Here is a 12,553-nt window from a genome sequence, read left to right on the forward strand (position 1 = left end):
TGAAGTACGTAACACGGGCACTCCTTCCAGTTCCACAAATTTTAAGTTTTGGTGCAAGGATCGTTAATGTACTTTCTTTACTTGAACAATTATATGCAAGTGCTGATGTATTTTGATTAGTTTTTTATTTCATAGTCTTATCATAATGTGTATAATTTCTGTTGTAAAGGATACCAAATGGACAAATCAGAAAGAAACTTCGGGATCTAGAATGTTTAAGTGAAGAGAAGATTTATGACTTAATTTGTGTAAAAGTTTATACATAAATTGACGGATGATAAACTCGAAGTCAATGGGTAGTCAAAGATGTTACCGGCTCACAATGTGTCGAAGGCCATGCTCACACTGTTTTATGTATGGTTTCCTTTCATTATTGTACCTTTTCTGCTGATGGTGTAGTGTGATGTCTGCCTTATTGTGTAGGACTTTGTTTCTTAGGTTGTGCAATTGCTAAATAGGTGATTGGTTTAAGGGTTAAAGTCATAAATAGGCCATATACTTTCAGTTTTGTCCCAATGTAGGCTTTATACTCCAAAAAATACCAATATAGGTTATATATTCTTAAAAGTTGTATCGATGTACACAAATTTAACAAGTTACCTGCTGAACCAGTTAACTTAATTATTTAACATTTTTTTTTTTTTTTTGCATTTTATATGGCTACAAATAGGTCATATACTTTCAGTTTTGTTCCGATGTAGGCTATATACTTTCAGTTTTGTTCCAATGTAGGCTATATACTTTCAGTTTTGTTCTGATGTATCACTAACGTCATTCTCCACGTAGGATGCCACGTCATCGTTTAGTTGTTTATCCTGTTAATAAGTTTTGTTCGTTCATATTAGTACACTTTATGAAAGTATATAGCCTACATTGGTATGTTTCGGGGTATATAGCCTACATTGGGACAAAAATGAAAGTATATGTCCTATTTATGGCTTTAACCCTTGGTTTAATGGTAATATTCGATATACGATTGGGTTCCATCTTCTACAACAAATTTTCAAACAAATCTACAAACTGACAGTACTGTTATTGCACCATTACAACAATAGATACATAGGAAACAAAGAAAATGCTGGTTTGCCAACTTGCATTGTTGATTTGTCAATGCCCTTGCAACAACTTGGTGGCTCACAGGGTTAAAGATCAATTTTTAAATGCATTGCAGGATAAAAATTGTGTGTCTGCACTTCGAATCGCATAACCAAAAACACACAAAAAGGAACCGCAGCAAAGCTACTCCGTAATATACTCTGTAGTACAAAAACTTTATTTGAAGGATGTTGTTGATGGTGAAGAACGTTTAACAGAGAGAGAAGTTGTAGTGTGTAACCCTCAACTGATTAGTCTTTTTCTTTTGTTAATAGTAGATTATAGATTATATCGAGGGTTTATATTGTGGTTTCGATTGGTCTTTTTTTTTTTTTAATAGTAGATTATAGATTATATCTAGTGTTTATATTATGGTTACCCTCAACTGTGTAACCATATAGTAACGTTAAAATGACACTAATTCGCTGTGAAACGCGGATCATAAATCTAGTTATTATTATTTTTGGATCAAATTTTACTCACAAATCTATTACACCCATCATCAACCCGTGACCCGTCAGCGGGTAGAAAATTACATCATCGCCCCCACCCGCCCGTAGATAATTTGATTTTATCCACACATATAAAATATAGATACAGAAGTCGATTTGGGTTTTGTGAATTTTGAAAAAAGAAAGAACCTTTGGTGATGGGGAAGAGTGTGAATTCAGCGAACATGCAAGCAGAACAACTTAAGCGAGATCGAAATCTTTATCTCAAAAAGAACAGATTAGGGGCTGCTTTCGATGCCTACATTGAGGTTGTTTATGAATTCAAGATTTGAAGATTTGATGTTTTTTGTATTTGAAAATTTGTCATTTTTGTCATGCACATAAAGTGTATGCTGAAATGTCTCATTAAGGTAGTATTTTTGTTTCCCCTTATTTTCAATATTGAGGCAATAACTTTGTTCCCTAAGCTATCAATTTATTGGATTTATCGGACTGTATGTCATTTCAAGAGAAAGTATGCTTACTGAGTTCAATTTTTTTTTTTTTTTTTTTCCTTAGCTGTTTTAAGTTTTTAGGGTTTGATTCATGGTCCATGTATTACAAAGACTTCAAATTTATTTTGAATCTGTGAAAAATTAAATTGGGTTATTGTTAGAAGATTTTTAAAGTTATCAGTAATGAAATAGATATTCTCAAAATGCACAATTTATCGGCAATGCATTTGCAATGACTTAATGTATTCTGTATTTCTGTAACGCTTTATGTTTTGTTTATGCTGTTTTTATGTAGTGACTAGACAATAGCTGAGGAAGACTGTAGGAAGGCTATTCAGCTTGATCCTCATTCTCTCAAGGTTTAAAACATCAATTTATCATATTTGGCATATATTCACTATATACTTGTTTTAATTTATTCTAGCAATAGAACTTACTACAGTTTGAACTTCGAATTTTTGATGCTGAAAGTATATTACTTGTATATACGTTACACCTCCGTAGGAGAGTAGTCATTGGTTAAGCATCTTGTATGACTGAAACATACAGTCGTCCTTGGTCGAATAAAATCATAAGTGAGAAAACTAGTTGGAAACCATTTCCTTCAACTAACATTTTTTGGATATAACGTTAGAGAACTTCACATTTTTAAGATTCCTTGATCGTCCTGTTGTCCTCAGTGGAAGCTCTTGTAGAATTCAACCACATATCCTTCAAATGCGCTCCTTTTCTATCAACAGTATTGAATTAGTTTCAATACATTTTATATCTCTTATTAGAGAGGTCCCAATGGTACCGTCCTCTACTCCGCCCAGCCTCTAGTCCAGGAGGACACCAATGGCAGCAAGGCATCCCGCCTCTAGTCCAGGGTGCCGCCCTCCTCCTCGTCCCTGTTTCAGTGCTTTTGTAACATTTTTGTAGACGGAGGTGATGTTAAGAGTATTTGTAACTTATGCTTTTAAACTTGTACAATCTTTAATTAAATAATATAAGTGAGTCCCAATTTATTTGAGGGAGTATGTCATGGTTGGTAGTGTTTAGTCTTCGGGTTAGTCCTGGTGAGGAAGTGCTTATGTAGCTCTGATGTGGCGGTTAGTCCTGGAGGACTAAGACTAAACCATTGGGACCTCTCTTATTTTGGTATATGTGAAGGACTCGTTTGCTCTCTGTTCTACTTTTTTCTTCTCATGATGAGATTGCATGTTATCTCTCTATTATCTCTCTCTCTATATATATATATATATATATATATATATATATATATATATATATATATATATATATATATATATATATATATATATATATATATTTTTCATTCTTTATGGCTGGAGGTCCCCTTGAAAGCAATCTCTTTACCCGTCGAATAGTGAGAGGGAGGACTTTCTCCGCTCTTGTGAGTGTTTAACTCGGGGTGGAGAAATGATTTCTCTTTATTCTAGGATAGAGGAAGGATTGTCTACATCTCACCTCCCCCATACCCCACTCTAATGGGATTGGGTATTGTTGTTGTTGGTAAAAAATGGGCAATAGACACTTTATATTTATTAAATATATCTTATTTTATCTTCCTTTGGTTTGATAAATTTACAGTGGAGTGTCAATTTGATTGATAATAATATGATTAATGAACTCAATGACTTGGTACTACTTATTAGACCATTGCCATTAATAACGAGAATATATCCGCCAATCTCATGTTATGCTTGCGTCAAAGATTGGCTCCAATGGCATTCTTTTGCCAAAGGCTAGCCGATCTTTGGCTTATACACTTCACCGAAGATTTCGCGGTTTCATAGCATTTTCTTTGGCGGAGCCTTTTGTTAATTGGTTTAAGTAAGACTTGTACATCTGGGATTGCTACTTGTAAATTGGTTTAATTAAATTAGAGTTTTTCCCATCATAGCCCTAAGGGTTATCTTCAAGATTTTAAGACATGCTTAAATGGCTTGTAACTTGCTAGTAACTACCCTACTTCTTGTTAACCAACTTTCTAACTTGTACAATCAATTAAATGATTAAGTGAGTCCATGTGATGGTGAGGAAGTGTGTTATGGATGGTACTGAAATGTGATGAGTGAATATTGATGTGAAGTAAATGCTGACCTGGCGCTAACGCGGAGTGTGCTAATTTGTAGCAGTGTGTTACGTTTCTATCTTAAGATTAGGATAGCTAACAAGTTGAAAGCTTGTTATCTGCAGGGCCATTATATGCTAGGTCTTGCTCTACTACACATGGAAAAATATGCTGAAGGCGTAAAAGAATTACAACGAATATGAAGGCTTCTTCCCTTTTGCTTTTAAAAACCGTTTAATGATCAATAATTTGACAAATTTTTGTAGTCTTTTGATCTTGGTAGAGTAGAAAATCCTCATATGGTGGAGGATAAATGGCAGGATTTATCAAAAGCCATGTATCAAGAATGGGAGTGTTACTCCTCTAAACTGTCCTGGGAGTTGCAAAATATCAAGTATGTACTCTCAGGGTACTGTTGGATGTGTTTTTTTTAAAACCAATAACTTAGTTGTGTGCAAAATAATCAGTTTTTAATATTTGGGTAAAAAGGTTATGCTTTTGATTCTCTAGTCATTTATGGATAATCAGTGTCTTATTCAGCTGTAACAAAATTGTTATCAACGTAAATAAAGTTACTTGCTTACACATACTTATTTAATATAGAGATTATTAGTGACTTCGAATTACATCTTATGTCTTAAGTTATAGTAAGAGAGTGTTTTGGCCATTTCACTTGTGGGTTAAATTTTAACCAAAATTTGTCAAACAATTTAACAATTGATTATCAAAAGTTCATAACATCAATTGGTAGAAGTGCATCCAATCACTACTTCCTGTTCCTGCAGCACCATCTTTTATAACTAATTTGGATGGATTGGATTACTTACTACCATATGCTCAAGATTTTAAATTACTACCATATAACTAATGATATCAAATTCAAACATGATGTAAAATCTATATGTTTCGAGTACCAATCTTGATAACCGTATCAAAAGATGATAGAGAGTACAAACTAACAATATTAAAAACTTAATTCAGATAGATCCCATAGTTTGAAGATCTAATTGCATAGAGGGAAAACCAATGTTGGTCAAACTTTAATTTATACACCAAAAAACCGTTAGTTTTAGTAACTTTGCCTTGTGCGGTGTAATTTCAATATTATTACTCTTTTCTAAACATAAAAATTTTGGTCTCACTTAAAAACTTATGTTGTCGAAAAGGTTATCTTTTCGATCTTGTGTTCCTTACATTGTCCATCACAATTACCAAGAGACTGGTGGGCAATTTTGATCCATTTACCAGACAAACTTGTGTCGATGTTAGTCCAAAACTTAGCAATAAAAGAAGCAGGCTTTTTTGGAGAAACATGGCTGGGTTTACAGGATGGACTGAAACAGGCCCGGTACGAAGGGGGAGCAACCCGTTCAACTGATCAGGGCCCAAGTTTTCAGAGGGCCCAAATTTTCAGAAAGCCCATTTAATTTCAGGATATTAGTGTATTACAAAGGGTTAGCAAGAGCCTTACTAATCCAATCTTTACAACAATACTCAGGCCCAAAATAACTAATACCAAGCCCAATTACTTTGGTCTGCAACATCATTTACTTTAGTCCAAAACTTAGCAATAAAAGAATGCCTTTTTGGAGAAACATGGCTGGGCTTACAAGATGGACTGAATTACTGAAAGATGGTGATATGTCTTGAGACCCATACTTTCAAATTTAGATTAAGCTTTCGGGTCGACTAGGTCTTGAGAAAAATTAGGCTGACAATGAAAACTAAAACTTAAAAAAGATCTAATGGGTCACGCATAACGAGTATAAGAAGTTTCGTCGGTCAAACGTAAAACGTAACCATAAATGTAAAAATCAAATGTAAAAAAGTATATGACCCGTTTGGACCCATTTGACATGTGACCCGTTTCGACCCGTTACCCATTCCGACCCATTTGGATCCGTTCAAAAATATGACCCGTTTGACACATGACCCATGACCCATTTCAAACCATAACCGTTATGACCCGTTACCCAAACCGACCCAATCTGACCCGTTTGCTAGGTATAGATAGCGGTCAAGTCTTGAACTCTAGAGCTGTTTGCGCCACTGATCTTATCATATTGTGTGCATTCATCCGTTCTTTACTTCTTTATGTAATATCCATCTCGATTTGTACAGTGAAATTTTAGATTCTCAATGGTTCTTTTTGTTATGCTAATATTGCAAAACGATCGGTTCTCATGACTATATAATTACTACACTATTGTTTTACTCATCATATTGGATTCAGTGTACTAATAGATGAAAGCAATGGTTGTGGTTCATTACTATTTCATGGAAATATAAAAACCTAAGGTGGCCTTTTGTTATTTTCTATTCTTATTGGTTATGAAGTTTTTTGTATAGTTATTTGGAATCTATCAATTATTTTGCCTAGTTGGATATAAGTGCCTTGATTTGAAGGGCATCTTATAAGCTTTAGCAAGATAAGAGAACCGGATGCCTTCTGAAAGATACCTTTGGGTTCGATGCACAATGCCCATATTGTTAAAATATCTTTTGTGATAAAATATGTAAAAGTTAAACCATGCACAATGTTGTATATTTGCAATTGCTATTTGCTAGTGAAAGGATATATATTGCTCTTTAAAAAAAGTTCTAAGATTTTCCCTGTTCGAGTTATCCGGTAGAGCGAGTAATCCAACCCCATACTCTATTGTACGCAGCTCATCGGGATATTACTCTTTAAGAACATGCTAATCAGCAAGTAGAATGCGGCAATTCAAATGTGCTGGATCATATATATAAGCTTGAAGAGAAATGGGTCAAATGGGTGAAAGTTGCTTTGTAATCGCAATTAAGTTAGTACAATAAATATGCACAAAAATTGTGTGTGGGTTCGAACCAAACTTGTTTCAACAATATATTTGTAACACGGAACCATCTCAAGCTAACATGTTTAGACTTAAATTACTTTTGTTACGTGCTTTTCTTCGTTTGCATGTTGTGAGCTCGAGTTCTATGTTACGTTTTTTGTTTAGTTGAGCTTGGATGGTTTTCGTGTTTTTCGATCGTATTTTGTAGCTTCATTCTTTTTAATAAAGTACTCCCCTTTAGTTATAAAGTGTAAGTTTTTTTCAAAGGAAAAAAAACATGTTTGGACTCTGTTACTCGATGTGCTTTTTTTTTTTTTGGCCCTTTGACAGTATCATTAAAGGTTGAAAACCAATCCCACTCCCATACCAAACCAAGCTATTAGACCACTCGTAGCGGTGAGGGGCGTGGGTTGGTGGAGTGAGTTGCTTTTTGCACTTTTTTGATGACTAGGATGAGTGAGTTTTTTGTGTGGAGTATTGGTGGTGTGGGTTTTGGTGTGGATTAATAGTGTTGTGATAATGTGTTAAAATATAATTGGTAAAGTAGTTAAAAATGGATAAAAATTACTAGTATATTTTTAAAATAATATAAAACCATTAAATATATTCCAACCCACTCAAATTTTGACACCTAGCACTCAAGCCCCAACTCCTCATCCGTGAGATTCCCCCCGCCGCCCCCTTTTTCTCCCAACCGCCGCCCCGCTACGGCAACAAGGGGCGTGAGATTTTTGCCAAATCGGATCTCACGGGCTTGGGTTATTACCGCTACAAGTAGTCTTAGTCATCGAGACACCTCTACCAAGTACAATAGTACAAATGGTCAAATTAGTAATAACCATTGAATCAGATATTGCCTACTGCTAGAAATCGGTATAGAATCTGCATTCATTTCGGGTTCAGGAGGGTTACGCGATCATATACGTCACAAACTTGTCTTTTGGTGCTCAGGTTCTTTAATAGTAGGACATATTGTACAAGTCCATCTAATGCATTATGACTTGTACCATACATGAGCAGAGAGCATAAATACAATGTATTATGACTAGTAGGACATATATTCTTGGATACTCATGTATTGGGGAACTGGGTTTGCTGTGTATTCTTGAATTAATTAATGTGTTAAGTATCATAACCCAATGTAGTTCTTGATAATCATCCAGTGTACTGACATTTCTGGGTGTTTTGATTTTGAATTTTTGATAATTCCTAGAGATGCTACTGCTTGCATAAGCAAGAAGAAACATATCCACTGTCATTTTTATATAGTTTTGTTTGGATTCTCAGTATAAGTAACAATTCCTCCATCTTATCGCTGGATCCATGTGAACAATGATTATAAGGTATTTTATAAGACATGTCTCCCTCACCTCATTTGTTAATTTATTCAATGTGATAATATATAGATTAAATACACAAAATATACACACATGCATGTTGTGGTGTTGGACTAATATCAATTGGTTAGTTGTTAATTAAGCTTTGGTGATACAAAATTTATCTGTTTTATTGGTTAAGTTGTAGGTAAAGCAGTCAATATGAAACTGCTATTAAAGTATTAAAATGTGTATCTTTTAAATCATGTTAAAAAAATCATGTAATTCACAATTGACTTGAGTTAACCATATGATTAGATCATGTCAAATGTTTTTATTTATTTTTTCAATTTTAGTTTATTATTTTTTGAAAGAAAAAAAACGATTAAATATGAAAAATCAAATGAGAACTTCATCAAATAAATGAAGCCCCATAAACGAACAAACAGAAAGCTACCGAGCTCAACCTGAACAAGAAACTAAACTATAGCTCAAAACAACCGCAAGAACTGTTATTAGGTGAGCCCTAACAAAACTTGATAACTTCAAGTTATCAAAATTACTTACAATAAACGAAAAATATGTGATGAACACAAATAAACTGGCAAGAATAATAAAAACGAGAGAATTTAACGAGGTTATATGTAATCAATAATGATTATTTTAATAATTGGCCAACCAAAGAGAGCTCTTTATTAATAAAATTCGTGGTTTATGTTTACATGTTACATATGGAGTATATATAGGAGAAAACGAACAAGGAAATAACTTTGGGAACAAAAAAACACGTTCTAGAATTTTTTTTTTGGCCGCCCAGCTCCATTCTTGCGATCGCGAGCTCCATTCTAGCAAAAATGTCGAATTCGCGAGTTATTATTCGAGACCAAATCCATTTGCGACTTGTTTTCTCCCACACGCGACACCTGACCAATACAACCTCGCGATTGCGACTTTCCCTTCGCGGTCACGAGCTTTACAGCTGCAGCATTTTTGTTTTTGTTTAACTCGATTCGTACTCCAACAATCTCCCACTCGAAGAGACGTTAAACAACACCCATCTTTAACCTGACTTTATCATCATCCCATAACAACAACCCACAACCCGATCCGCTAATTACACCTCCTTTTGATACCGTCAGATTTGCACCTAAATCACGCCGCACTTCACCCGATAACCTTCGAGCAAGTGAAGTCTTTCGACACCAAAGAAAATCGATGAGGTATAATTCGGTCCTTTTGCTACAAGCTTGGGATACAAGAACTAATCTTTGGCTATGACACCTACCTCTTTAGTTTTAGAGATAATGGGTCATTTGAGTCCGACCTAACCCAGTTAACCCCATCGCCCAAACAATCCATCCATACAAAACACCATACACCCGATTTATCTTTCCAACGAAGAACAAACCCGCCGGTAGAACAAACATGTGCACAACCCGATCAAGGCAGCTGTGTGAGAACGCAATCACACCTTGATCCTCCACATAACCGCTTTAGCTTTCACCATTGGAACATCGACCACATATGTGCGCACATATTTTTAAAAACATGATTTTCCATCCCGAGCCAACTCCTACTGTACGGATGTATCTTTAACAGTGACTCTCAAGAATATCTCTTGTTCATCTTCCTCGGCTGTTCGCAACAAAGTTGCCATTGGAAAAAATCTACCCGAAGTGACAAAGGCTCTAGTGAACCCAATTCGACCCGAATTTCCACTAGCTTCAAAATCCTTGGAGCTCTCACTCAAACAAGACCTCTCAATAATACCGGAAAGCATTAGCACGCTAGGACTTTTGACACTTACAAAATCATCTAGCAACTCCTCAACCATATACACGGTTCCTCTCTTGTACCCGCGCGCAACCACAAAACCTCCTTTAAACACCGTCCATCTTTAATCTTCGAATAGAACATGACAACTTTCATCATCCAATTTCCCAACTGAGATCAATCTACTTTTGAGCTTTGGGATGAATCTCACATTCCTCAAGATCCATGCATAATTCAAGTGTCTAACAAGTAGGTCACCTACACCCGCAATATAAAGTGTCTTCCCATCCACAACTCGGACTTTACCGTAATAACTCTTGAAACTCACCATCTCGTTCATGTATGGGGTAGCATGATATAAGGCACCTGAATCTAAAACCCAAGATTCGTCAAGAACCTCTTCTTGGCACATCAACGCATCTTCGATCACCACATTCGTTGTGCTCCCACCCGACTTTAAAATCGGGCACCTTGATTTGTAGTGACCAACTTGTTGACAATTCCAACACATCACATTCTTACTCCTCCTTGACCTAGCTCTTCCCCGACAAACACTTAGAACCGAACCCTAACTCCCATTCGAATCTTTCCTTCATATACCTTCGCTAAGAATCAAGTCACGAATTCCTTCAAACATGAGTTTAGTAGTTCCGGATAAACTGCTACCCACCGTTACCATACCGGCCCAACTATCGGGTAGTGAAGATAGTAAAAAAAAAAAACTCTTGTAGCTCATCATCAAATATAATATCATCCGATTTCAAACGGGTCAAAATCAAATTAAATTCGTTCACGTGATCTGCCGTCGAAGAACCATCCTTCATCCTAGTATTCGCCGATTGCCTTATCAAGAAAACCTTGTTCAAAGAAGATGGATTTTCATACATGTTAGATAAAGCCGCAAGAAATCATGCCATTGTGGTTTCACCCGCGATGTTGTAAGCAACGTTCTTTGCCATAAAAAGTCGAACAACTCCTAGGGCTTGCCTATCCAACAACTCCCACTCGCCTTGAGTCATCTCTTCCGGTTTAATACCAGTTAGCAGTTGGTAAATCTTCTTTTGATAGATTAGATCTTCAATTTGCATCTTCCAAAAACTATAATGTACCATCAAACCTATCGATCTTCAAATCACTCTTTTCTGCCATTTTTCTCACAAAAAACCGAGCCTAAGCTCTGATACCACTTGTTAGGAACGACTAGGTAAGCCCTAACAAAACTTGATAACCCCAAGTTATCAAACCCACTTACAATAAACAAAAAATATGTAATGAACGCAAAGAAACATGCAAGAATGATAAAAACAAGAGAATTTCACGACGTTATGTGTAATCAATAGTGAATACTTTAATCATCGGCCAACCACAGAGAGTTCTTTATTGATAATGTTGATTAGTGATCCAATATTAATATTCAAATGTTAACCACTTTGTTTTGATGATGAGATTAAGTCTTGTGTGCTTAAACAACTTATAGAACAACACAAGTTCACAAGCCTACACTATCTCTAGCAAAAGACCAATTCACAATAATAAAATTGGCAAAAATAAAACATGATTGATCCACGGTCGACCGTAGGCCTGTAAGACCCAAATATTTATGGTACATAGAGTTAAAATGATGTATGTATAGTGGGTGAAGCGTGGTATAAATTTAAAAGCTGTCAGACTGTTTTGAGCCTCGTGCGCACCGCGCAGTATGAAGGGTGCGCGCCGCGCACACCACCTGGCGACAGTTTTCTGTATTTTTCAAATTAGATTTAAATGAGGGGCTTTTGGTCTTTTCACTTGAGGCTGGATCTGAAGCCATATAAGCTGGTTTGGATCCAACTTTGGATCACTTTCACATCCACAAATATTCTCAACTATCTTAGATAGAGAGAGAGAGAGAGAGAGATAGTTCTAGAGAGAGAATTGGGGTTTTGGAGAAGAAGAAGCTTGAATCGATTAAAAGCTCGAGTGTTAAAGTTTTTCACCTCGTTCCTAGCTACGTTTTAGTTATTGTGGTAAGTTCTAACTTCAAATTTCATTGTTTGATTTTGATATTCAAGTTAGGGTTTGAACTTAAATTGTTGAGAAACCCATTTAAACTCATGAGGTGAGTTTAGTGTTGCTAGTAATCGGGTTTGTTGTTGTTGGTGGGTTTTGGGTTGGAAACCGACTTGGCCATGATTTAGGACTTAGAATTGGGTTTAATCACTAGGTTTGGTGGTTATGGAAGTGTTGGTACCCATTTTAGTGTATTTGAAAGACTAATTTTGAAATGAGTCAAAATTAGAGTTTATGGGTGATTTTGAGAATGATAAGTGTTTAACACTTATGATTGAGTTAAATTGGCATATTAGGACCATTGTCACTAGTGTTAGTGATTATTGGTTAGTTTGGGCGCGGTTTGTGCTTGGAAGTGCAATTGGTTGAAATTGCACTAAGTGTCGATTTGAGTTGGTTTGTAAATCCAATCTAAGTGTGTTGTTTGTATTGTGGTAATGGAATAGGTACTTTCCATTGACGTGTTGCGGATTTGTTT

The 12,553-nt window shown here is 35.8% G+C and overlaps 1 long non-coding RNA gene across 1 annotated transcript; it reads left to right on the forward strand.

The window, feature by feature from the left end:
- Positions 1-1,661: 1,661 nt before the first annotated feature.
- Positions 1,662-4,642, forward strand: LOC139899148 (uncharacterized). Its single transcript, XR_011777334.1, has 3 exons — positions 1,662-1,855; positions 2,337-2,400; positions 4,244-4,642. It is a non-coding gene; the product is annotated as an uncharacterized lncRNA (long non-coding RNA).
- Positions 4,643-12,553: the final 7,911 nt, after the last annotated feature.

Source organism: Rutidosis leptorrhynchoides, chromosome 3, assembly GCF_046630445.1.
Source record: "Rutidosis leptorrhynchoides isolate AG116_Rl617_1_P2 chromosome 3, CSIRO_AGI_Rlap_v1, whole genome shotgun sequence".
In the NCBI taxonomy this organism is placed as follows: Eukaryota; Viridiplantae; Streptophyta; class Magnoliopsida; order Asterales; family Asteraceae; genus Rutidosis; species Rutidosis leptorrhynchoides.